Source organism: Anomaloglossus baeobatrachus, chromosome 7 (genome assembly GCF_048569485.1).
Source record: "Anomaloglossus baeobatrachus isolate aAnoBae1 chromosome 7, aAnoBae1.hap1, whole genome shotgun sequence".
NCBI classification, from domain to species: domain Eukaryota; kingdom Metazoa; phylum Chordata; class Amphibia; order Anura; family Aromobatidae; genus Anomaloglossus; species Anomaloglossus baeobatrachus.
In genome coordinates this window covers 252,193,391-252,221,119 of record NC_134359.1, presented here as the reverse complement: position 1 = coordinate 252,221,119, position 27,729 = coordinate 252,193,391, and positions in this window count along the sequence as shown.

The following is a 27,729-nucleotide window of genomic DNA, read 5'->3' as shown; positions in this document are numbered from 1 at the left end:
GAGTCCCTGAAGCAACTTTTGACAGAGGATTGCTGAACTAGGTCCTATGGGTTTATACATGAACTCTACACTTATTACATTGCAAGTAAATGTTGCCTAGTAACGGACTATATATACATATATCCTTGTTGTTTCCACTCCTATGTACTATGTAACAGGTTTAGACTGTGGGATATTTGTAAAGTTGGATTGTGTTAGGTTGCGATGCAGGCTACCTTAGCAATATAAATGTAAATAAAAATATGGGGGGGGTGGATGTCTGCTGTTCATGTTTAAGCTTGCCATCCGAACCCATATAGAGGGCACTTTGGGGAATGAAATGGCTGGCAGATATGAGCGGCTTACATACCATCCCCGTTATGTTTCATACTATGCCCATGGGAACATAGACGGATAATTCTCTGTCGAAGGGATCCTATGAGATGCTTTATCTATGCGGATTTCTACATTATTATAGTTGGTCTGTCCCCTCTTTCTCCCTCCATTGCATTAGTTTATCGTGTGATAGTTGCAGTTCCCATTAATAGGTAATAAAACAGTGTGTATCACGGCGGTTAGAGATGACCATATAAGAATATAAAAAATATATATTGGTAATTGAGTGGCCCCGATCTTGATTTTGATGTTCACGTGGTCGGCAATTGCAGGAGGTCCTGTACCGTTGTACTATCCATGCTGGTGCGCGGCTGAATTCAGGTCGGGGGACACTTCGCTCCATAGTACGGCCGTTGGATGCGGGCTGTGCGCATGCTCTGCATCTTTGGCATCGGGTTGCCATGGATGCGGGGCCTGTGTGTGTCCCGCCCCTGGCTGGAACTGGTGTGAGGGTCACTTTCTGATACCTCCTCCGACCGGAAATATGCCCGCGCCGACGTAAACATGGAGCGAGACCCCTGATTGTGGACCACGTGGATACATTCAGGGGCATATATAAGGAGCAGCGGCCTGGCAAGGTGAGTATCCGCCTCCTGAGGAAGCCCAGGTGGTGAAACGCGTTGAGGCGTGGTGGGTGGGAACCGCAACTACTCTTCAGGTCTGTATTACCAATTTTGACTATGTACCGTTGCTACGGTGTAATTGTATTTTGTGATCTACACTGCTATATGTAATGGTGGATATTGGGCTCTGTCTGCGTAGCATATGGACCAGTGGCTGAGGAATGCACATTAGTGTTGAGCGAGTATGCTTGTCACTACTCGGTACTCGCACGAGTATCACTGTACTCGGGCTACTCGGCGGGGACCGAGTAATCTCGCGATACTCGTGCTATACTCGTGGTCTTCATCTCTGCATGTTGGCGCTCTTTTGAGAGCCAGCCCTCATGCAGGTGTGATGCCCTGGGCAAGCCAGGGGTCACAGGTCACAACACCACACGCACCCCACATTCCCTGCAGGTACACACAAGGTCAAAACTAAAATCCTTGTTGCCTTCCTCCAGGAGCTGGTGTCCAAACAAGGGGGTGGGCCAGGCGGTTGGCTCCGCCCACCGAGGAGTTCACAGCTCTGGAGGCGGGAAAACCAGGCAGAAAAGAGTTTAGAGTTAGCTCAGGGAGAGCTTGAGTAAACAGTGAAGTGGAGAGTGGAAAGTGAGAGTAGTGACAGCAGAAAGTGACAGCAAGAAGCCTGAAGTTAGTCCGGGTGTGTGCCCCGGACTGAGACAGCAAGGTTGGCAGACGGCGGTGACCGTCTGCAGGCGAGACTGATTGGAGGTTGCCGAAAGGACCGTGGACGGGTGGTGACCCGGCGGTACCGGAGCGGTATACGAAGATTAGTCAGCACCAGGGCAGGGGCCTTACGGATCCCGGCAAGGCTAGGAGTCGCCATAATTTGCCAAATCCGTCAGTGAAGGGGACGACTGTCTCCCAACAACCAAGTCCCGATTGAAGGCAACAGTCTAACCGTTAAGGGGAGACACCGCCACCGCCAAGGCACCAGTTTCCCAGGGCCAGCGCCTGCGGGCAAGAGTGGAGCTCCTCCGGCTCATATCCAAGCTGGGGAGCGGGTTACCGGTGGGAATCCATCGCTACCAACATACTACACATAGGTGCAGGGAAGAGATTGTCACCGTCAACTGCAGGGAACATCAGCACCGCAACCGACCAAGGGACCCGTCCAACCAGCCGTTTGTTTACCGAGAACTGTGTCGTGTTTACTGGCTGAGTGAGTACCTCCGTGCCGTGCGGCACAGCGCTGCCCCTGCGTCCCTGCACCTCCACAGGCCCCATAGCCCGCCTGTCCGCCATCCCAACTCCATCACTGGGCCCCGGGATCACCAACCCCTACCCACGGAGGGGCAACACAACAACTGGCTGCTCCATACCATCACTCCCGGGTTCCCCAGCCAGAGCAGCGGTGGTGTACACTCAATCACCACAACCGTGGGTGGCGTCACGGACAATAAACAATCCCCACAATCAAACCCCTTTCACTCACGGGCGAGGAGCGCCGCTAGAGTCCCCGGGATCCGGCCCATCGCTCGAGCCACCGAGCAGCAGCAGGCCGCGGCAGCCGGACCCGAGCAGTGGTAGAGCGCGGCGTCCCCTCCTCCGCCCGCGACACAGGGATTGGCTGGCAGACCACTGCAATTCCACAGCCCTGTTAGTTGTGGAATTGCAGTGATTGGCCGGCCTGCACAGCGTGACCGAGCCTTTATACCGGCGGGCGCGCTGTGCTCTGCACACAGCCATCCAGACAGTCAGTGCAGGGAGAGTGTTGCTGCTTCAGGAAAAGGTTTGCGGCCCTTTATAGTTATTTCTGTAGAAGGGCTGCAAACAGTGTGACCAGAAGTCCTTCTCAGGACTATTGTAGTTGTATACAGGCAGGCAGGGTATAGCGAGGTCGGAGTACAGGAGAAGAGTCCTTCTCAGGACTATGGTTGCTGTATACAGGCAGGGCAAGCAGGGTATAGCCAAGTTGGAATACAGGCTAGTGACCAGAAGAGTCCTTCTCAGGACTATTGTAGCTGTATACAGGCAGGCAGGCAGGGTATATAGCCATTCCTAGTGGTTACCGTATACCAGCCTTCATCATATCTGGGGCTGGTGTACACAGTCTAAGGCTTCTGCCACACTCACGTGAAAATCACGCACGTGCCGAGAGACACGTATTTCCCCTGCGTGTTGCGTGCAGGTAAGTACGTGTCTCTGGTACGTGCGGGACACGTGTGTTCTACGTGTGCTATCCGCGATAGCACACGTAGAACCGGTAATTATTATACTCACCTGGTCCTTCCTGATGTCCGCGCTGCTGTCCGTGGTGCTGATCCTCGGTCTCCAGCCCTCCCGTCTCCCCGCTGCTGCTGCTGCCAGGCAGTGAAGTGAATATTCAATGAGAATAATGAGCGGCGGTCGGCAGCAAGAGGCAGCAGCGGCAGAGACAGGAGGGCAGGAGAAGGTGAGTTAATGTTTTTTTATTTTTCACTGACATGTGTGGTTTCTCCGGTGCGTGTCACACGGGACCGCATCCACACTACACCCGTGTGGTGCGGGTGCGGGCCGTGTGACACCCGTGCTGCGGGAGAAAACACTGACATGTCAGCGCTTTCAAAAAAGCACACACGTACAAACGCACACGGACACACGTTCCGTGTGGTTTTACGTGTGTGTGCCTGCTACAATAGGGTAGCATTGGATAAAGTGTCTCTGTGCCGCCGGTACGTGTAAAAAATGACAAACACGTGCCGGCAGCACGGATGTGTGGCGCTAGCCTAAAACAGTCCTGATAGTGTCAGACTTCTCAGTAATTGTCGCTCCTAAAAAGCTGTTAGGTTCTTAGTGCGTCCGTGTGTGCATTTAAAAACCGCACGTGTGTGGCTGTCGGTGGCAGCGTACAGGTGCACTTGTGTGCGTTTTGCACAAACTAGTATATAACGCACAAGTCTAGTGAATAATACACGTCAGTCAGCAGTGTCTGATAGTGTCAAACTTCTCAGTAATTGTCGCTCCTAAAAACCTGTTAGGTTCTTATTGCGTCCGTGCTTGCATTTAAAACCCGCACGTGTGGGGCTGTCGGTGGCAGCGTACAGGTGCACTTGTGTGCGTTTTTCACAAACTAGTATATAACGCACAAGTCTAGTGCATAATACACGTCAGTCAGCAGTGTCTGATAGTGTCAAACTTCTCAGTAATTGTCGCTCCTAAAAACCTGTTAGGTTCTTAGTGCGTCCGTGCTTGCATTTAAAAACCGCATGTGTGTGGCTGTCGGTGGCAGCGTACAGGTGCACTTGTGTGCGTTTTTCACAAACTAGTATATAACGCACAAGTCTAGTGCATAATACACGTCAGTCAGCAGTGTCTGATAGTGTCAAACTTCTCAGTAATTGTGGCTCCTAAAAACCTGTTAGGTTCTTCGTGCGTCCGTGCTTGCATTTAAAAACCGCACGTGTGTGGCAGTCGGTGGCAGCGTCAGGCTCCACATTGTCCCTGGATAGAGACGTGCATGATGGCCTGTAAACCTGAAGTGCCCATTGTAAGGAAGTGGGTCTATTGTAGTATAGCCCTTTGGCAGGGCAGCCAAAAATTGGGAGGCTCCACATTGTCCCTGGATAGAGACGTGCATGAGGGCCTCAAAACATTGTTCCCATTCCAAAGGAGCGGGTCTCCTGTCGTTGTAATGCCCATTCTGAAAGAATGGGCGAAAAAATTTACCACTGGGGGTATACCTGAAACAACGGCCTAACTATTGTAACGGTCATCATGGTGGCGCATGAGGAGAAGGAGGAGCAGTCCAGCGATTAGCCAAAGTCCAGAAGTGTGTACCCATGGGTGAGTGGAGGTACATGGCAAATTCCCGTTACAAACTTTAAATTCCGCTGTCATTTGCTGGTGAAGTCTGGCCCAATCCAACCCTTGTTCATCTTGATCAGAGTCAGCCTGTCAGCATTTTCAGTTGACAGGCGGGTGCGTTTATCTGTAATGATTCCACCTGCGGCACTAAAAACACGCTCTGACAAAACGCTAGCGGCAGGGCAGGCCATGACTTCCAAGGCGTAGAGAGTAGAGTGGAGCGCGGTTCTAGGTTCGAGGTTCTCCAGTTCTAGGCTCGAGTGATTTTGGGGCCTGTTCTAGATCGAACTAGAACTCGAGCTTTTTGCAAAAGCTCGATAGTTCTAGAAACGTTCGATAATGGTTCTAGCAGCAAAAAAACAGCTAATTCCTAGCTGGATTTCCGCTGTAATAGTGTAAGTCACTCTGTGACTCACACTATTATGAAATTTCAGTGTATAGTGTGCGTGAACAGCGCCTTCAGATCACTGCTGTTTGTATAATGGCGATCGCCATTTTTTTTTTTTTCCCTTGTCTTCCTTCCCTAAGCGCGCGCGTCTTGTGGGGCAGGCCAGCATGTCAGCCAATCCCAGACACACACACAGCTAAGTGGACTTTTAGCCAGAGAAGCAACGGCATGTGTGATAGGATGTCCATGTAACATGTCCCTGCATTATAAAACCGGACATTTTCCTCCAGCAAGCCATTATCTGCCTTCTGCGTCCTTGGTGTCAAACATCACTGGCGCAGCTCCGTCCTAAATCCTATCGCCGATACTGCTGTATACGCTCCATACACAGCGCTAGACAGCTTAGGGAGAGCACTTTCTATCAGTCCTTTTAAGGGCTCGTACCGGCAGGGTCAGAGCCATAGGTGACAGGTCCTGAAAACAGAGACATCGTCTGTGTAGCTAAGGTCAGGGATTTCGTCGCTGCATTTCCCCATTAGGAGGGAATAGAAAGGCAGGCTTCCATTCCTCTACCCAGAGCCCCACAATCCTGGCACTGTACCCTCCTGTCCTCTGCACACTCCAACTCATTATAACTAAGCCATTATACTAGCAAACACTCAGTGTACCTAGTGGCATCCTAAACATGGCTATTGGACTTTTGTATAGTCACACTAGTGCAAAGATATTTGCAGCACGTCTGTTTGCATTGCACACTCAAACTCTTTATAGCTAAGCCATTATACTAGCAAACACTCAGTGTACCTAGTGGCATGCTAAACGTGGCTATTGGACTTTTGTCTAGTACCACTAGTGCAAAGATATTTGCAGCACGTCTGCCTGCATTGCACACTCCAACTCATTATAACTAAGCCATTATACTAGCAAACACTCAGTGTACCTAGTGGCATCCTAAACGTGGCTATTGGACTTTTGTCTAGTCACACTAGTGCAAAGACATTTGCAGCACGTCTGCCTGCATTGCACACTCCAACTCATAACTAAGCCATTATACTAGCAAACACTCAGTGTACCTAGTGGCATCCTAAACGTGGCTATTGGACTTTTGTCTAGTCACACTAGTGCAAACACATTTGCAGCACGTCTGCCTGCATTGCACACTCCAACTCATAACTAAGCCATTATACTAGCAAACACTCAGTGTACCTAGTGGCATCCTAAACGTGGCTATTGGACTTTGTCACGAACCACCGGGGGGGTCACTCAAAAATCCCCCCGCGCTGGCTACCAGTACGTCACAATCGGGGGGTAACAAGTGGGGGGTCACCCCTCCTTTATACCTCCCGACCGACAGACAGAGCACGTGACGCGCTCTCTAGCGCCCCTCTTATAGTCAGGCCAATTATGGAATTGCCCGACAATAAGCAAGGAGGCCGCTATACTACTTATGCCGATTATTGAAGGGTCCCCGGTGAGAGTAGGGTATATATTCCCCCGACCTCCGCGGGCGGAATATATAAAACCTCCCCGAATCTCACTGGCCTCCCCACAATAATCCTTGGCACAACTCGCTGCCACCAACCGCTTCACGGTAACTATTAGCCGAACACACAGACGTGGGATTCAAGATCGAGATAACAGAACAGCCCAAGATTAATTATATAATTTAATCAGCCTAAAGCACACTAGAAACTACAATATATACAATAGGGAATCTACAGAATATACATATGTCAGAGTACAGTTACAGATAAAGCATGGTTTACAAACAGGCATACACAGTTCCAGCAGTTACCTTGTGCGTCTGGCCACAGGGGGGCGCTGTAGACCAGGTTTCTAGGATCCTTCCCACAGATGTTTCCTACACGTGACCCCCGGCGAAAGAACACTGGAAAATGGCCGAAGTAGGGTTATCAACCTGGGCAAATCCAGGTCCCCTCCTACCTTAGTGACCTCAGAGGGAGCACTGCTCCACCCCTGGCTGGAGTTATGGACAATATCCACAACAGGGGATATGGCCATAACTTGGCCTGGGAGCGTCGTAGGCAGACGCCAACGCTCTCATTGTGACAGTTATGAATTTAGCTACAGAACGAGAGGACTCATGACTTGTCTACTAGTTCCCCATTGGCTGATATCACGCCTGGGGTATTTCCCCAGGTCCTGCTCCCATAAAAAGGGTGTGCCAGCATCGTCCGCATGCGGAGACACCATTTTTATGGTTGCCATATTTATCGGAAATATGGCTTGCGAGATATGAACCATTTTTTACTGGAGTCGTTCTGTCTGGATAGTTCCATAGCCTTATAATGAGATACAACTCTTGTTACAGGGTGACGGCAGGGGGTCATCCTGCGTCCATTGTTCCCAAGTCATCTAATCTCCATATCAGAGGAGATGGCTGTTGGAGGTGTAAGTGGAACACAGACCAGTTCCTTTGACACCTATCTGCTAAACAAACCGTTTATCCCTGTGGTAAATTTTCTGATTGAAGGAGTTGTGTGAAGGAAAGGGGGGGTGACACCAGGAGAGGGCTTCCTGACATAACTTGAATATCATGATTTATCGTCATATCTCCGGATTTACCTCACACCTCCCCCCTTTTGAGGGCGCTAGGGGGCAGCACACTCCGGTGTTCCCCCGTGCGCCCGTCCGCGACCTCTCCTTGTCGGGACAGCCCGTCTGCGTTACCGTGGTCCCGGCCCCTTTTGTGGCGAATGGTGAAGTTGTATTGCTGGAGCGCAAGGCTCCATCGCAACAACCGTCCATTCGTCCCAGAGACGGTGTGCAACCAGCTGAGGGGATTGTGGTCCGTCTCCACGATGAAGTGGCGCCCGTATAGATAGGGTTGCAGACGCTGCAGGGCCCACACTATGGCCAGGCACTCCTTTTCCATCGTGGAATAGGCCACTTCCCTTGGTAACAGCTTCCTGTCAGGTACAAGACTGGGTGCTCTTGGCTCGCAGAGTCCACCTGGCTGAGCACCGCACCGAGGCCGAAGTCACTGGCGTCGGTCTGTACTACAAACGGCCGCGTGAAGTCGGCTGCCTGTAGCACGGGCGGGCTGGACAGGGCGTCCTTTAGGGCCCGAAAGGCTGTCTCGCAGTCCATTGTCCAATCGACTGCAGAGGGCAGCTTCTTCTTGGTGAGGTCCGTCAAGGGCTTTGCCAGGCTACTATAGCATGGAACAAACCTCCTATAGTACCCAGCGGTCCCCAAGAAGGACATCACCTGCTTCTTGGTCCTGGGGGTGGGCCAGGATGCGATGGCCTCCACTTTCTCAGGCTCGGGCTTCAGTGTTCTCCCGCCTACCCGGTGACCGAAGTACTGGACCTCGCTCATGGCCAGCTGACACTTTCCCGGCTTGATGGTCAAACCTGCATGGTGGACCCGCCTGAGCACCTGTGCTAGATGCTCTAGGTGATCTTCCCAGGTGGGACTGAAGACGGCAATGTCATCCAGGTACGCGGCCGCGTACCCTTCAAGTCCCTTGAGCAGGGTGTTGACCATCCGCTGGAAAGTGGCAGGGGCATTCCTCATCCCGAATGGCATCACCGTGGACTCGTACAGTCCAAATGGGGTAATAAAGGCAGAGCGTTCCCTGGCCTTGCGAGTCAGGGGGATCTGCCAATATCCCCGGCTCAGATCCATGATGGTCAGGTACCGAGCCCCGGCCAACTGATCGAGCAGGTCATCGATGCGTGGCATTGGGTACGCATCGGCGACCGTGACAGCATTGAGCCCCCTGTAGTCCACGCAGAACCGAGTGGTTCGGTCCTTCTTAGGGACGAGGACTACAGGCGAGGCCCAAGCGCTGTTGGATGCCTGGATCACCCCCAGCTTCAGCATCTCGTCAATCTCCTGGCGCATGTGTTGCTGCACCTCCAGGGAGACCCGGTATGCTGAACGCCGGATTGGGGGATGATCCCCAGTGTCCACGTGATGGACAGCCAAGTTAGTCCTTCCGGGCTGGTTGGTAAACAACCCCCGGAAGGGGTGTAGGGTGGCCCACAGCTGGGACCGTTGGTCTTCCAAGAGCTGGTGGCCAACCTCCACATCCTCAATGGATCCGCCTGCCCTAACCTGGGCTAGCATATCCAAGAGGGTTTCCGCTTCTCCCTCCTCGGGCAGGTTGCACACGGGGAGCGCACACGCCTCCCGCTCATGATGTGCCTTCATCATGTTCACATGGAAGGGCTTCCGCCTTCCACGGGCAGGGTCCAGGGTGACCAGGTACGTCACAGGGTTGAGCTGCTGGTACACGAGGTATGGGCCTTCCCAGGCTGCCTGAAGCTTGTCCTGTGGTACGGGGACCAGTACCCACACCTTTTGACCCACTTGGTAGGTCCTCTCACAAGCGTTCTGGTCGTACCAACGCTTCTGATCGGCCTGGGCTTGAGCCATATTGTCGTGTACCAGTTGCGTCAAGGCCTGCATTTTGTCCCGAAAGCGCATGACATACTCGATAACCGACACTCCAGGGATGGCCAAATCCCCTTCCCAAGCCTCTTTCACCAGAGCCAGGGGGCCCCGCACACGTCGCCCGTACAGGAGCTCAAACGGTGAGAATCCTGTTGAGGCCTGTGGAACCTCCCGGTAAGCAAATAACAGGTGTGGGAGATACCGCTCCCAGTCACGCCCATGGGAGTCGACCAACATCTTAAGCATCTGCTTTAAGGTGCCATTAAACCGCTCGCACAGGCCATTAGTCTGTGGATGGTACGGGCTGGCCACCAGATGTCGCACCTGGACTTGCTTACAGAGGGCCTCCATCAGCTGGGACATGAATTGGGTCCCCCGGTCAGTGAGCATTTCCTGGGGAAAACCCACTCGGGAGAAAATCTCCAGCAATGCGGTGGCCACCTTGTCAGCCCGAATGGACGACAAGGCCACTGCTTCTGGGTACCGGGTGGCATAGTCCACTACCGTCAGTATGAAGCGTTTCCCGGAGCTGCTGGGGATGGCCAGCGGGCCGACCAGATCCACAGCCACCCTCCTGAAAGGCTCATCGATGATTGGCAGAGATACCAGTGGGGCTTTGGGGTGTGGCCCCGCCTTCCCCACTCTCTGACAGGTTTCACACGAACGGCAGTAGGCAGCCACATCGGCCCCCATTTTTGGCCAGTAGAAATGCTGGTTTAACCTGGCCTTGGTCTTAGCGATCCCTAGGTGTCCGGCCATCGGAATTTCATGTGCGATCCGCAACAACTCCGTCCTGAACGGATAGGGTACCACCAACTGTCGGTCCCTGGGCCACGCCTCCGGTGAACCCTGCTGGACCGTGACCCGGTACAGCCTTCCTTGGTCCCAGACCACTCGCTCCGGGTCCGAGTCCGAGGGAGGCTGTGCCGCCTGCTCCTTTAGAGCTTTCAGGCTGTCGTCAGCTTCTAACGCTGCCTGAAACCCCTGACTAGATGTGGCCAGAATCGACGAGACTGTCACATCTTCGGTCAGTACCCCAGGACCTGTGTCCTGGCCTCCGCCTGATTCGGCTGCCACTTGGTCAGAAGGGGAAGAGCCATCGGACCTCCGGGAGGCCCCTTGGGTTCCAGCACTCCCACTGCGGGTGACAGCGGCCACAGCCGCTGCGACCGTGGGTCGTGCCTGCTCCTCCTCCGTTCCTGACCAAGTCGCCGGTTCAGGCAGACCTACCTGGCTTCCTGACACCCCGGTTGTGGGGGAACCCTGCACCGAGATCTTACCTGGGAGCACTTCCGCTCCGGGACCGGCCCCAATCTCACCTGCCTGTTCCCCCCCTGCAGCAACAGAACCCCGCTGTGAAATCTCTGGGGACCCCGCATCTGCTGTGGTAGCCCCCACCCCACACACTGGTTCTCCCCCTGCAGCACCCTGCTCTCTGCTTATCCCTGCAGAGGGCAACAGATCCCAGCTCACTGGCTGATCACTTGTAGAGGCATGGTCACACCTTCCTCCAAGCCCCTCCCCTGTCACAGCTGCAGCTGAGTGTGTGTCTATGGTGTCTATGCAAGCAGAAATATCAGAGTTCACTCCCCCCTCCCTCACATCATTCATAGATAACACATTAACATTGTCCGGAGGCACGTCAGTACTGGCTGAAGGTTCAGCCCTTGGGGGGGGCCCAAACTGGGAGGTTATCTGCCCCAAATCTGTCCCAAGTAGCACGTTTGCAGGGATCCGATCAGTTACCCCCACCTCCCTCACCCCTCGCCCTGCGCCCCAGTCCACATAAATGCCAGCAACAGGCAGCGCCGGGTCAATGCCTCCAATCCCGGAGACAGCGAGGGTTTTTCCAGGTATCAAGTCTTGGGGGGACACCATCTCAGGCCGCACCAGAGTCACCTCCGAGGCGCTGTCTCGCAGTCCTATGGTCACAGACCGGCCGACGGTGACGGGTTGGAAGCTGTCCAGGGACCTACCACCACCCCCACCCACACAATACACCTTGGGCGGCCCTTGGGACGGGGACGGAGCCGGGGCCTTGGGACGCTGAGGGCACATGGCCTTGAAGTGTCCAGGTAGGTTGCACTGATGGCACCGTCTTGGTTCTGCCACGGGCCTGGAGAGGGGAGTTGAGGGGGACACCCCCTGCAGTCTAGGGGCAGGTGGGGCAGTCGCAGAATTCATCTTACCCCCTCTCCAGGTGCTGCTGGTGGCTGCTCTCCTGGCCTCAGGAGCCCGATTGTTGGTGTAGTCATCGGCAAGGGCAGCTGTAGCCGTGGACCCCTTTGGCTTCTGGTCTCGGATGAACTGGCGGAGATCCTCAGGGCAGTTCCACAAGAGTTGCTCCGTGATGAACAAGTCCAGGATCTCCGGTCCGGTGGAAAGCTGCAGGCCTTGGGTCCAGTGGTCGGCAGCTCGGGCAAGTGCCCGCCGGTGGTCAGCCCAGGAGTCCTTTGGTCCCTTTTGCAGGGTCCGGAACTTCTTGCGGTAGGACTCCGGAGTGAGGTTGTACTGTTGGATCAGGGCCCGCTTGATGGTGTCGTAGCCCTGATCTGCCTCAGCAGGCAAGTCCCCAAGGATATCCAGGGCCTTACCCCTTAGACGGGGGGTCAGGTATTTGACCCACTGATCCTTGTCCAGATGGTGCTGCAGGCAAGTCCGTTCAAAAGCAGTCAGGAAAGAGTCCAAGTCTCCATCCTTCTCCAGCACTGGGAAGTCCTCGACACGGACCTTTGGAAGTTTGGTGTCTTGAAGGTCACGTGTGGCTGATGAGGGCTGGAGCTTGGCTAGATGCAGCTGGTGGTCACGGTCTGCCTGTCGCTCTCGCTCTCGCTCTTCACGCGCTGCCTGCCGCTCGGCCCTGCGCTCTGCCAGGAGTTCCTTGTAGCCCTCCCGGTCTCCAGCCTGGAGTAGGGCCATAGCCATTTGAAGAAGGCTATCCGAGCCTCCCAGGCTCGGTGGAATGGCACATGGTGATCTGCGGCCCGCTGCGGAGCCTGGTGATTCACTGTCCATTGCAGAGCGGAGGGCTGGCATCTGGCTCGTTGAGGACCCTTGGGTGAGCTGCTCCTCATCTTGTCCATAATTGCCAGGTTGTGCAATGTCCTCTGCAGAGCTGTTCTCTGGCGTCGGGCTCTTGGAGGGCTCGTGGACAACCTCCTCATCGTCTCTGGCCTGAGCATCGGCCATTCCTTTGGCTTTGCTCCTGGTGCCATCAGCCATTCTTGCAGACTTTGGTCACTGACACAGAACTGCCACCTGATGCACCCACACACCTTACAGTATCTGCACTCTGACACTCTAGTGTTGAGCTAGTCTGAAGACCCCAGCAGCCACAGCTGCTGCAGGCAGTCTTTAGTGTCTGGGAGTATGGGTCTCACACTCACACACACTATTATCTCGATCCCACCGCTGCCACCAATATGTCACGAACCACCGGGGGGGTCACTCAGAAATCCCCCCGCGCTGGCTACCAGTACGTCACAATCGGGGGGTAACAAGTGGGGGGTCACCCCTCCTTTATACCTCCCGACCGACAGACAGAGCACGTGACGCGCTCTCTAGCGCCCCTCTTATAGTCAGGCCAATTATGGAATTGCCCGACAATAAGCAAGGAGGCCGCTATACTACTTATGCCGATTATTGAAGGGTCCCCGGTGAGAGTAGGGTATATATTCCCCCGACCTCCGCGGGCGGAATATATAAAACCTCCCCGAATCTCACTGGCCTCCCCACAATAATCCTTGGCACAACTCGCTGCCACCAACCGCTTCACGGTAACTATTAGCCGAACACACAGACGTGGGATTCAAGATCGAGATAACAGAACAGCCCAAGATTAATTATATAATTTAATCAGCCTAAAGCACACTAGAAACTACAATATATACAATAGGGAATCTACAGAATATACATATGTCAGAGTACAGTTACAGATAAAGCATGGTTTACAAACAGGCATACACAGTTCCAGCAGTTACCTTGTGCGTCTGGCCACAGGGGGGCGCTGTAGACCAGGTTTCTAGGATCCTTCCCACAGATGTTTCCTACACGTGACCCCCGGCGAAAGAACACTGGAAAATGGCCGAAGTAGGGTTATCAACCTGGGCAAATCCAGGTCCCCTCCTACCTTAGTGACCTCAGAGGGAGCACTGCTCCACCCCTGGCTGGAGTTATGGACAATATCCACAACAGGGGATATGGCCATAACTTGGCCTGGGAGCGTCGTAGGCAGACGCCAACGCTCTCATTGTGACAGTTATGAATTTAGCTACAGAACGAGAGGACTCATGACTTGTCTACTAGTTCCCCATTGGCTGATATCACGCCTGGGGTATTTCCCCAGGTCCTGCTCCCATAAAAAGGGTGTGCCAGCATCGTCCGCATGCGGAGACACCATTTTTATGGTTGCCATATTTATCGGAAATATGGCTTGCGAGATATGAACCATTTTTTACTGGAGTCGTTCTGTCTGGATAGTTCCATAGCCTTATAATGAGATACAACTCTTGTTACAGGGTGACGGCAGGGGGTCATCCTGCGTCCATTGTTCCCAAGTCATCTAATCTCCATATCAGAGGAGATGGCTGTTGGAGGTGTAAGTGGAACAAAGACCAGTTCCTTTGACACCTATCTGCTAAACAAACCGTTTATCCCTGTGGTAAATTTTCTGATTGAAGGAGTTGTGTGAAGGAAAGGGGGGGTGACACCAGGAGAGGGCTTCCTGACATAACTTGAATATCATGATTTATCGTCATATCTCCGGATTTACCTCACAGACTTTTGTCTAGTCACACTAGTGCAAACACATTTGCAGCACGTCTGCCTGCATTGCACACTCCAACTCATAACTAAGCCATTATACTAGCAAACACTCAGTGTACCTAGTGGCAACCTAAACGTGGCTATTGGACTTTTGTCTAGTCACACTAGTGCAAAGACATTTGCAGCACGTCTGCCTGCATTGCACACTCCAACTCATAACTAAGCCATTATACTAGCAAACACTCAGTGTACCTAGTGGCATCCTAAACGTGGCTATTGGACTTTTGTCTAGTCACACTAGTGCAAACACATTTGCAGCACGTCTGCCTGCATTGCACACTCCAACTCATAACTAAGCCATTATACTAGCAAACACTCAGTGTACCTAGTGGCATCCTAAACGTGGCTATTGGACTTTTGTCTAGTCACACTAGTGCAAACACATTTGCAGCACGTCTGCCTGCATTGCACACTCCAACTCATAACTAAGCCATTATACTAGCAAACACTCAGTGTACCTAGTGGCATCCTAAACGTGGCTATTGGACTTTTGTCTAGTCACACTAGTGCAAAGACATTTGCAGCACCTCTGCCTGCATTGCACACTCCAACACATTATAACTAAGCCATTATACTAGCAAACACTCAGTGTACCTAGTGGCATCCTAAACGTGGCTATTCGACTTTTGTCTAGTCACACTAGTGCAAAGACATTTGCAGCACGTCTGCCTGCATTGCACACTCCAACTCATAACTAAGCCATTATACTAGCAAACACTCAGTGTACCTAGTGGCATCCTAAACGTGGCTATTGGATTTTTGTCTAGTCACACTAGTGCAAAGATATTTGCAGCACGTCTACCTGCATTGCACACTCAAACTCATAACTAAGCCATTATACTAGCAAACACTCAGTGTACCTAGTGGCATCCTAAACGTGGCTATTGGACTTTTGTCTAGTCACACTAGTGCAAAGACATTTGCAGCACGTCTGCCTGCATTGCACACTCCAACTCATTATAACTAAGTCATTATAGTAGCAAACACTCAGTGTACCTAGTGGCATCCTAAACGTGGCTATTGGACTTTTGTCTAGTCACACTAGTGCAAACACATTTGCAGCACGTCTGCCTGCATTGCACACTCCAACTCATAACTAAGCCATTATACTAGCAAACACTCAGTGTACCTAGTGGCATCCTAAACGTGGCTATTGGACTTTTGTCTAGTCACACTAGTGCAAAGACATTTGCAGCACCTCTGCCTGCATTGCACACTCCAACACATTATAACTAAGCCATTATACTAGCAAACACTCAGTGTACCTAGTGGCATCCTAAACGTGGCTATTCGACTTTTGTCTAGTCACACTAGTGCAAAGACATTTGCAGCACGTCTGCCTGCATTGCCCACTCCAACTCATTACTAAGCCATTATACTAGCAAACACTCAGTGTACCTAGTGGCATCCTAAACGTGGCTATTGGATTTTTGTCTAGTCACACTAGTGCAAAGATATTTGCAGCACGTCTACCTGCATTGCACACTCAAACTCATAACTAAGCCATTATACTAGCAAACACTCAGTGTACCTAGTGGCATCCTAAACGTGGCTATTGGACTTTTGTCTAGTCACACTAGTGCAAAGATATTTGCAGCACGTCTACCTGCATTGCACACTCAAACTCATAACTAAGCCATTATACTAGCAAACACTCAGTGTACCTAGTGGCAACCTAAACGTGGCTATTGGACTTTTGTCTAGTCACACTAGTGCAAAGATATTTGCAGCACGTCTGCCTGCATTGCACACTCCAACTCATAACTAAGCCATTATACTAGCAAACACTCAGTGTACCTAGTGGCATCCTAAACGTGGCTATTGGACTTTTGTCTAGTCACACTAGTGCAAAGACATTTGCAGCACCTCTGCCTGCATTGCACACTCCAACACATTATAACTAAGCCATTATACTAGCAAACACTCAGTGTACCTAGTGGCATCCTAAACGTGGCTATTCGACTTTTGTCTAGTCACACTAGTGCAAAGACATTTGCAGCACGTCTGCCTGCATTGCCCACTCCAACTCATTACTAAGCCATTATACTAGCAAACACTCAGTGTACCTAGTGGCATCCTAAACGTGGCTATTGGATTTTTGTCTAGTCACACTAGTGCAAAGATATTTGCAGCACGTCTACCTGCATTGCACACTCAAACTCATAACTAAGCCATTATACTAGCAAACACTCAGTGTACCTAGTGGCATCCTAAACGTGGCTATTGGACTTTTGTCTAGTCACACTAGTGCAAAGATATTTGCAGCACGTCTACCTGCATTGCACACTCAAACTCATAACTAAGCCATTATACTAGCAAACACTCAGTGTACCTAGTGGCAACCTAAACGTGGCTATTGGACTTTTGTCTAGTCACACTAGTGCAAAGATATTTGCAGCACGTCTGCCTGCATTGCACACTCCAACTCATAACTAAGCCATTATACCAGCAAACACTCAGTGTACCTAGTGGCATCCTAAACGTGGCTATTGGACTTTTGTCTAGTCCCACTAGTGCAAAGACATTTGCAGCACGTCTGCCTGCATTGCACACTCCAACTCATTATAACTAAGCCATTATACTAGCAAACACTCAGTGTACCTAGTGGCATCCTAAACGTGGCTATTGGACTTTTGTCTAGTCACACTAGTGCAAAGACATTTGCAGCACGTCTGCCTGCATTGCACACTCCAACTCATAACTAAGCCATTATACTAGCAAACACTCAGTGTACCTAGTGGCATCCTAAACGTGGCTATTGGACTTTTGTCTAGTCACACTAGTGCAAAGACATTTGCAGCACGTCTGCCTGCATTGCACACTCCAACTCATAACTAAGCCATTATACTAGCAAACACTCAGTGTACCTAGTGGCATCCTAAACGTGGCTATTGGACTTTTGTCTAGTCACACTAGTGCAAAGACATTTGCAGCACGTCTGCCTGCTTTGCACACTCCAACTCATTATAACTAAGCCATTATACTAGCAAACACTCAGTGTACCTAGTGGCATCCTAAACGTGGCTATTGGACTTTTGTCTAGTCACACTAGTGCAAAGATATTTTCAGCACGTCTGCCTGCATTGCACACTCCAACTCATAACTAAGCCATTATACTAGCAATTTATGCTGCCAGTTTAAGGGCCGTAGTTGCATTGTCAGGGATATTTATTCTTTATTATTCTGCTGTTACTAAAGCTAGACCACTGCTGCAATCTACACCATTTCTCAATTTTTACTACCACATTTTCAGTGCATAATCTTGTCGCAATCAACATGAGTGGCAAAATGACAGATGCTGTTGGAAAGGGGAAGAGGCGTGGTGGAAAAGGAAAAAAAGGTTTTGTCCGTGGGGAAGATGGCAAAGCTCCATTATCATCTGCTGAAGATAGACCATCTACCAGCAAAAGTAAGATGTCTACTACTTACCGTGGACAATCCGATGTGCTCCCTTTTTTACGGACACGAACAACAGGAACAAAGATAGATGATGGCCAAAAAAGGAAAATGCTTGAATGGATCTCAAGTGGTCCAACAAGTGCCTTCTCAGCCACTTCAAGTACCGCATCCAAAAAACACCAGTCCTCTGAGTTGTCATCCCAATCAAACTTGCTTTCTCCCAGCTCTGAAGTCTCCATCAGCCCTGCACAGTATGGTGGAACTGAGATGGCTGAGTCTGCAGAGCTGTTCAGTCACACTATAGCCTGGGAATCAGAGGTCTGCTCCCAAGCTACAGTGAGTACAGAACAGGAAATGGTCTGCAGTGATGCCCAGAACCTTTGTGACTCTGATTCAGGCCGTGAGGACCAAGTTTCTGAGCATAATGTTGACCCTTTGTCACAAACTGTAACACCTGTGGTTATAGACAATGAGGAACATACTGATGAAGATGAGACGCAGATACCCGATTGGGATGACAACTTAAATATTCGGTCAGGGCAAGAAGAGGCTCGGTCTGAGGGGGAGGGGAGTGCAAACACAACAATTGATGATGAAGTTCTAGATCCCACCTACTGTCAACCCACAGTCAGACACTCGAGGAGGTCAACAGAGGTGGTGGAGGAGGATGCAACTGATGACGAAGTTACCTTGCGCCTTCCTGGACAGAGTCGGAGTACTGGTAGCACGTCTACAACTGCATCCTCAGCCACCACTCTGCCTCTGAGCACTAGTCGGGGTGGATCAACAGGTCGCATGCCCTCTAAGCCTTGCCTAGCCTGGTCCTTTTTTGACATAGCAAAAGATCACCCAAATTATGTGATCTGTAAAATTTGTCATGGTTCTATTAGTAGAGGTCAAAACCTCAGCAGTTTGACAACTTCTTCCATGAATCGTCACATGAATAAATATCATATCTCCCGGTGGGAAGCTCACCTTGCTGCAATGCGGCCTAGCGGAGCGAACCATCCACCGCCTGCCCCTTCTAGTGCATCCGCTCGCTCTTCATCTTCTAGGACTGTGGGGACAGCTGTCACATCTGTTTTTCCACGCACAACTTCCACCACTGTAACCGCAACAGGCACTTTGCTTGGTAGGTCGTCAGTTGGTTTGGAAGGGGAAACAAGTGAGTGTGTACAGCTCTCTCAGACATCGATAGCACCAACGTTGGATGAAGGCAACATCATGTCTCCGCCTGCACTTTCCTCACAAACCTGCATTTTTCCAGGGACACCCTACTCAACACCGTCTACACACAGCAGCCAGATCTCTGTCCCTCAGATGTGGTCAAATAAAAGGCCACTTCCTGCGACCCATGACAAAGCTAAGAGGTTGACTCTATCCCTCTGTAAGCTCTTGGCTACCGAAATGCTGCCTTTCCGCCTGGTGGACACACAGGATTTTAGAGACCTTATGTCTATCGCTGTGCCCCAGTACCAGATGCCTAGTCGCCACTACTTCTCTAAGAAAGGTGTGCCCGCGCTACACCAGCATGTCGCACACAACATCACCGCTTCCTTGAGAAACTCTGTGTGTGAACGGGTGCATTTCACCACCGATACTTGGACCAGTAAGCATGGACAGGGACGTTACATGTCGCTGACTGGGCACTGGGTAACTATGGTGATAGATGTTGAAGGGTCTGCTGCACAAGTCTTGCCGTCCCCACGAAATCCTCTGTCTGTCCAAGTTCCGCCATTGCTTCTGCCTCCTCCACCTCATCTGGGTCCTCCACCTCCACCCCAAGCCTGCCTGGTCAGGCCACCAGCATTCTCACTGCGCAGAAGGAATCACGCACGCCTCATTACTATGCTGGCAGCAGAGCGCAACGGCATCAGGCGGTCTTTAGCTTGACATGTCTTGGGAATAAGAGTCACACAGCTGAGGAGTTGTGGTCAGCTCTGCGGTCCGAGTTTAATAATTGGTTGTCTCCGCTCAACCTGCAGCCTGGTAAGGCCGTGTGCGACAATGCTGCAAACCTGGGTGCGGCCCTTCGCCTGGGCAAGGTGACACACGTGCCTTGTATGGCTCACGTGTTGAACCTTGTTGTCCAGCAATTTTTAACACACTATCCCGGCCTAGATGGCCTTCTGAACAGGGCACGAAAACTGTCTGCTCTATTCCGCCGTTCAAGCGCCGCAGCTGAGCGACTTGCATCACTCCAGAAGTCTTTCGGCCTGCCGGTTCATCGCCTGAAATGCGATGTGGCGACACACTGGAATTCAACTCTCCACATGTTACAGCGACTGTGGCAGCACCGCCGAGCCCTGGTGCAATACGTCATGACGTATAGCCTGGGCCAACGAGATGCAGAGGTGGGGCAGATCACCCTGATGGAGTGGTCTCAGATCAAGGACCTATGCACCCTTCTGCACAGTTTCGACATGGTGACGAATATGTTTAGCGCTGACAATGCCATTATCAGCATGACAATTCCAGTCATTTACATGCTGGAGCACACGCTAAACACTATTCGGAGTCAGGGGGTGGGACAACAGGAAGGGGAGGAACTACAGGAGGATTCATATTCGCAAGGGACAACAACATTACCAAGGTCCAGACGTTCATCATCACCAACGCGGCAGGCATAGGACCATGGGGGACAGGGATCAACAAGGGCGCATGGTAGCAGGCTAAATGTTGAGGAAGGTGCAGGACAACATGAAGAAATGGAGGACGAACTGTCCATGGACATGGAGGACTCAGCGGATGAGGGAGACCTTGGTCAAATTTCTGCTGAAAGAGGTTGGGGGGAGATGTCAGAGGAAGAAAGAACGGTTAGCACCTCTATGCCACAAACACAGCGTGGACTTGGTCCGCATGGCTGCGCAAGACACATGAGTGCCTTCTTGTTGCACTACCTCCAACATGACCCTCGTATTGTCAAAATTAGAAGTGATGATGACTACTGGATTGCCACACTATTAGATCCCCGGTACAAGTCCAAATTTTGTGACATAATTCCAGCCATAGAAAGGGACGCACGTATGCAGGAGTATCAGCAGAAGCTGTTACTCGATCTTAGCTCGGCTTTTCCACCAAACAACCGTGCAGGTGCAGGGAGTGATTCTCCCAGTTGTAACTTGCCAAACATGGGACGGTCTCGTCATCTTCAACAGTCTACCCGTACCAGTAGGACCGTATCTGGTGCTGGTAACAGCAATTTTATGGAATCTTTTCATAATTTTTTTAGACCCTCCTTTGCAAGGCCACCAGAGACAACAAGTCTGACACATAGTCAACGGCTGGAGAGGATGATACAGGAGTATCTCCAAATGAACATCGATGCCATGACTTTGCAAATGGAGCCTTGCTCATTTTGGGCTTCAAATCTAGAAAAATGGCCAGAGCTCTCCAGTTACGCCTTGGAGATTTTGTCGTGTCCAGCTGCCAGCGTTGTCTCTGAACGTGTCTTCAGTGCTGCTGGGTGTGTGCTGACAGATAAGCGCACGCGTCTGTCCAGTGACAATGTGGTCAACGGTTCAATACTTATTTTATTAATATTCATAGAACATGTGGACAAGTGAAGGGAGGAAAAAAACGGTGTACATCACCGCAACCAGTATAGGTATAGATAATAATGTGCCAATTATATCCCAAATTCATGATATAGGGTCGTATCCAGAAAGGGTGAGAGTCCCATAATTTGGAGAAAGGACCACATCAGGCCGACACATCAAGACAATTCCTGCTAGATAGATACAATGTATGATAGAAAATTATATATCTATATATAAATATGTAAGTAAGAGCAGGAAAGGATGAGACAAGACCTTTCAATGTGGAAAAGACTCCTTAGTCATTATATAGTCTATGTCATGTAAATTGCATCATACTAGTACACATCCATATGCTTACACATCACATAAAGAAACACATAGGTATTCATCCACAGGAACATATGTTCCATGCTAGCTCTGCTGTAGAAGCCACAGCATGCAGACCCCATATATGACCAGTGAGAGACCAAGCAATGATTTATATATACAGTTAGGTCCAGAAATATTTGGACAGTGACACAATTTTCGCGAGTTGGGCTCTGCATGCCACCACATTGGATTTGAAATGAAACCTCTACAACAGAATTCAAGTGCAGATTGTAACGTTTAATTTGAAGGTTTGAACAAAAATATCTGATAGAAATTGTAGGAATTGTACACATTTCTTTACAAACACTCCACATTTTAGGAGGTCAAAAGTAATTGGACAAATAAACCAAACCCAAACAAAATATTTTTATTTTCAATATTTTGTTGCGAATCCTTTGGAGGCAATCACTGCCTTAAGTCTGGAACCCATGGACATCACCAAACGCTGGGTTTCCTCCTTCTTAATGCTTTGCCAGGCCTTTACAGCCGCAGCCTTCAGGTCTTGCTTCTTTGTGGGTCTTTCCGTTTTAAGTCTGGATTTAAGCAAGTGAAATGCATGCTCAATTGGGTTAAGATTTGGTGATTGACTTGGCCATTGCAGAATGTTCCACTTTTTTGCACTCATGAACTCCTGGGTAGCTTTGGCTGTATGCTTGGGGTCATTGTCCATCTGTACTATGAAGCGCCGTCCGATCAACTTTGCGGCATTTGGCTGAATCTGGGCTGAAAGTATATCCCGGTACACTTCAGAATTCATCCAGCTACTCTTGTCTGCTGTTATGTCATCAATAAACACAAGTGACCCAGTGCCATTGAAAGCCATGCATGCCCATGCCATCACGTTGCCTCCACCATGTTTTACAGAGGATGTGGTGTGCCTTGGATCATGTGCCGTTCCCTTTCTTCTCCAAACTTTTTTCTTCCCATCATTCTGGTACAGGTTGATCTTTGTCTCATCTGTCCATAGAATACTTTTCCAGAACTGAGCTGGCTTCATGAGGTGTTTTTCAGCAAATTTAACTCTGGCCTGTCTATTTTTGGAATTGATGAATGGTTTGCATCTAGATGTGAACCCTTTGTATTTACTTTCATGGAGTCTTCTCTTTACTGTTGACTTAGAGACTGATACACCTACTTCACTGAGAGTGTTCTGGACTTCAGTTGATGTTGTGAACGGGTTCTTCTTCACCATAGAAAGTATGCGGCGATCATCCACCACTGTTGTCATCCGTGGACGCCCAGGCCTTTTTGAGTTCCCAAGCTCACCAGTCAATTCCTTTTTTCTCAGAATGTACCCGACTGTTGATTTTGCTACTCCAAGCATGTCTGCTATCTCTCTGATGGATTTTTTCTTTTTTTTCAGCCTCAGGATGTTCTGCTTCACCTCAATTGAGAGTTCCTTAGACCGCATGTTGTCTGGTCACAGCAACAGCTTCCAAATGCAAAACCACACACCTGTAATCAACCCCAGACCTTTTAACTACTTCATTGATTACAGGTTAACAAGGGAGACGCCTTCAGAGTTAATTGCAGCCCTTAGAGTCCCTTGTCCAATTACTTTTGGTCCCTTGAAAAAGAGGAGGCTATGCATTACAGAGCTATGATTCCTAAACCCTTTCTCCAATTTGGATGTGAAAACTCTCATATTGCAGCTGGGAGTGTGCACTTTCAGCCCATATTATATATATAATTGTATTTCTGAACATGTTTTGGTAAACTGCTAAAATAACAAAACTTGTGTCACTGTCCAAATATTTCTGGCCCTGACTGTATATAGAATTAATTTCACACAAAGTCAATATATATGGAAGTAACAACAACAAGAGCAGCAGTATGGGGATACCTCACAGAATAATTGTAAGCATGCATCTGCACATACACACATTTAGTCCCACATAGAGGTCAATAGATTAATCCCACATGGAAGTCAATGTGTGTATCACATAGCATGAGAAAAGGGAAATTGATAGTGTATGCATGTACACATAGACGTATTATTCATTTTGTATTTCCTGAATTTAATTGCCATGACATATATATATATACTTACTTACATCTATGCATTAAGTGCATATATGTGATTCGTGTATTTGTTTCTGTATATGCGCTGTATATTATGTGTATGTTTTACTATGTATAGTATTTGTTCCATTTGTATCATTGGTATATAATTTGTGCCCTTATGAGACTGGTGCTATATCCATGTTATGCTGCGGTTACTATGTGGGGCTCCCTCCATGTTTATTCCCCTGCACAGCAGTTTCTATAATATACTATAATCTCTATTTCTATTTTTCATCCCCCTCCTGGCTGGGTGGTTGACGCATGCGCCGCTTGCCTGGATTTCTTGTCCTCGCAGGTGCGTCTCTATGGCGACGGGGACGCCGGGTGTTTCTACCCGGCGTTCTGTGGGGCCATGACGTGCTTGTGAGGCGGGACTTCCGGTTGGCCGGCGGCGGATGCGTCCGATTGTCTGCCCAATCAGCTGGGGGATGAAGGCCTATTTTAATGGCACCCCCGTGTCTTCCGGTCACGCCCCCTGACGAAGGTACACTCCGAAATGCGCATCGGGCGCATTCCCTCCGCAAACCGCAGATTCTAGGTAATGCCTTATCCACATTTTGGTTGGTCCAGAAAGTGTTCTGATGTCCCCCATTGTGGGATTTTTTCCCCATATGCTTCTATCTTGCTGTGCTAGTACGGTGGCGGTCGCCGGCCGTTAGCGTGTGTGGAGTGTCGGTGTTATAGTCTTTGTTACCCGGTGGTATTATTGGTTTTACTACCCCGTGGTGCTATATGTCTTACTTTACACTGACACCTGCACGTGCTGTGGTTTGGTGATTGCCGCTACTGCCGCAGGGGGAACACACGATTGGCCACCGTTGTGAGGTTATATGTATGCGTTTTGTATTATTGCTCTCACGATGCCATGATGGTGTAACCTGTGTGTGTCCTCTTGCTGCAGCTTCGTCTATAATACATCTATGTGTACATGCATACACTATCAATTTCCCTTTTCTCATGCTATGTGATACACACATTGACTTCCATGTGGGATTAATCTATTGACCTCTATGTGGGACTAAATGTGTGTATGTGCAGATGCATGCTTACAATTATTCTGTGAGCTATCCCCATACTGCTGCTCTTGTTGTTACTTCCATATATATTGACTTTGTGTGAAATTAATTCTATATATATATATATATATATAAATCATTGCTTGGTCTCTCACTGGTCATATATGGGGTCTGCATGCTGTGGCTTCTACAGCAGAGCTAGCATGGAACATATGTTCCTGTGGATGAATACCTATGTGTTTCTTTATGTGATGTGTAAGCATATGGATGTGTACTAGTATGATGCAATTTACATGACATAGACTATATAATGACTAAGGAGTCTTTTCCACATTGAAAGGTCTTGTCTCATCCTTTCCTGCTCTTACTTACATATTTATATATAGATATATAATTTTCTATCATACATTGTATCTATCTAGCAGGAATTGTCTTGATGTGTCGGCCTGATGTGGTCCTTTCTCCAAATTATGGGACTCTCACCCTTTCTGGATACGACCCTATATCATGAATTTGGGATATAATTGGCACATTATTATCTATACCTATACTGGTTGCGGTGATGTACACCGTTTTTTTCCTCCCTTCACTTGTCCACATGTTCTATGAATATTAATAAAATAAGTATTGAACCGTTGATCGCCTCTTTTCTCTTTTTTGGTTGTTCCTTTAGCGATTTGGTTCATATATTATAGTCCTTCTGCGCTATATATGATAAATATGTATGTACATGTGCATTGCTATACTTGAACTAACGATATGCAGATGTTTATGCCAATTTCTATTCCAGTGACAATGTGGACAGACTGACGTTCATCAAAATGAACAAGTCATGGATCCAGAAGGAATTTACTACCCCGGTGTCATCCTGGGGAGAGTAAATGCTTGTGGATTTGGAATGTGCTTGATGCAAATCAAAACATCCTGTTTGCAACTAGGGCACAAGTGCTGCCACTGAAAGGGGTGGGTGTGTGTGGGGCACAATTTTTGGAAAAAAGGGAGACTCCGCTTGGAGTAACCCTTGCTTGCTGTGTTTTTTAAAAATGATCCAAGATGAACAGAGCTGGGATCAGGAAAGACTTTGCTACCTACCCCGGTGTCATCCTGGGGACGGTTAAGTATGGCGTATTTTTGAATGTGCTTGATGCAAATCTAGCTGTGAAGTGTACAACTGAGGCACAACTGCTGCCACTGAAGGGGTGGGTGTGTGTGGGGCACAATTTTTGGAAAAAAAGGGAGACTCCGCTTGGAGTAACCCTTGCTTGCTGTGTTTTTTAAAAATGAGCCAAGATGAACAGAGCTGGGATCAGGAAAGACTTTGCTACCTACCCCGGTGTCATCCTGGGGACGGTTAAGTATGGCGTATTTTTGAATGTGCTTGATGCAAATCTAGCTGTGAAGTGTACAACTAGGGCACAAGTGCTGCCACTGAATGGGTGGGTGTGTGTGGGGCACAATTTTTGGAAAAAAGGGAGACTCCGCTTGGAGTCACCTTGCGGTGTTTTACATGATTTTAGAAGGGCGTGCCATGCCTATATCTGTGTCTCCTCTTTTTCCTTGTCCTGCTCTTTTGTTTTCGCATGAGTATAAGTCCTTGTCACTTTCCCATGTGTTTGTGTTGTGTTGTGAGTTGTTTGTCACCTTTTGGACACCTTTGAGGGTGTTTTCTAGGTGTTTTTTATGTGTTTGTGAATGCCTGCCATTGTTTCCTATGCGGTTCGAGTTCGGTTCGTCGAACGTTCGACGAACCGAACTCGAACGGGAGCTCCGTTCGGCGAACCGACCTCGAGCCGAACCGGGACCGGTTCGCTCATCTCTAGTAGAGAGCCAATTCATGCCACGTGTCCAGCTTGGATACCCAATAATTGTAAGGCACAGAGGAATGTCGGAGTACAGTTGTTCGATCTGCAAGGTACTCCTTGAGCATCTGGGCAAACTTAGAATTTCTTGTGGCACTACCCCGCACCTCAGGGGCTGTGGTATGTGAGGGGCTGAGAAAACTGTCCCACATCTTAAATACTGTTCCCCTACCTCTGGGGGATTGGACTTGTGCCCCTCTCTGCTGTACGCCTTGGTTGTCCACTGATTCCTGACCTATGCCGCTAGCGTTTTGTGAGGGGAATGCTTTGCCTACTTCCGTGACTATGGCCTTCTGGAACTGCTGCATTTTGCCTGACCTCTCCGCCTCGGGAATAAGAGACATAAAGTTCTCCTTTTAGCGTGGGTCTAACAGTGTTACCAACTAGTGATGAGCGAGCATGCTTGTCACTACTCGGTACTCGCACGAGTATCACTGTACTCGGGCTGCTCGGCGGGGACCGAGTAATCTCGCGATACTCGTGCTTTACTCGTGGTCTTCATTTCTGCATGTTGGCGCTCTTTTGAGAGCCAGCCCTCATGCAGGGATTGGCTGGCAGACCACTGCAATGCCACAGCCCTGTTAGTTGTGGAATTGCAGTGATTGGCCGGCCTGCACAGCGTCACCGAGCCTTTATATCGGCCGGCGCGCTGTGCTCTGCTCACAGCTATTCTGACAGTGAGTGTAGGGAGAGTGTCGCTGATTCAGGGAAAGCTTTGCGGCCCTTTATAGCTTTTTCAGTTGCAGGGCTGCAAACAGTGTGACCAAAAGTCCTTCTCAGGACTATTCTAGTTGTATACAGGCAGGCAGGGTATAGCCAGGTCGGAGTACAGTAGCAGAGTCCTTCTCAGGACTATTGTTGCTATATACAGGCAGGGTATAGCCAGGTCTGAATACAGGCTAGTGACCAAAAGAGTCCTTGTCAGGACTATTGTAGCAGTATACAGGCAGGCAGGCAGGCAGGGTAGTGGTGACCGTATACCAGCCTTCATATCTGGGGCTGGTGTACACAGTGTAAAACAGTCCAGATAGTGTCTGACTTGTCTGTACTGTAATTGTCGCTCCC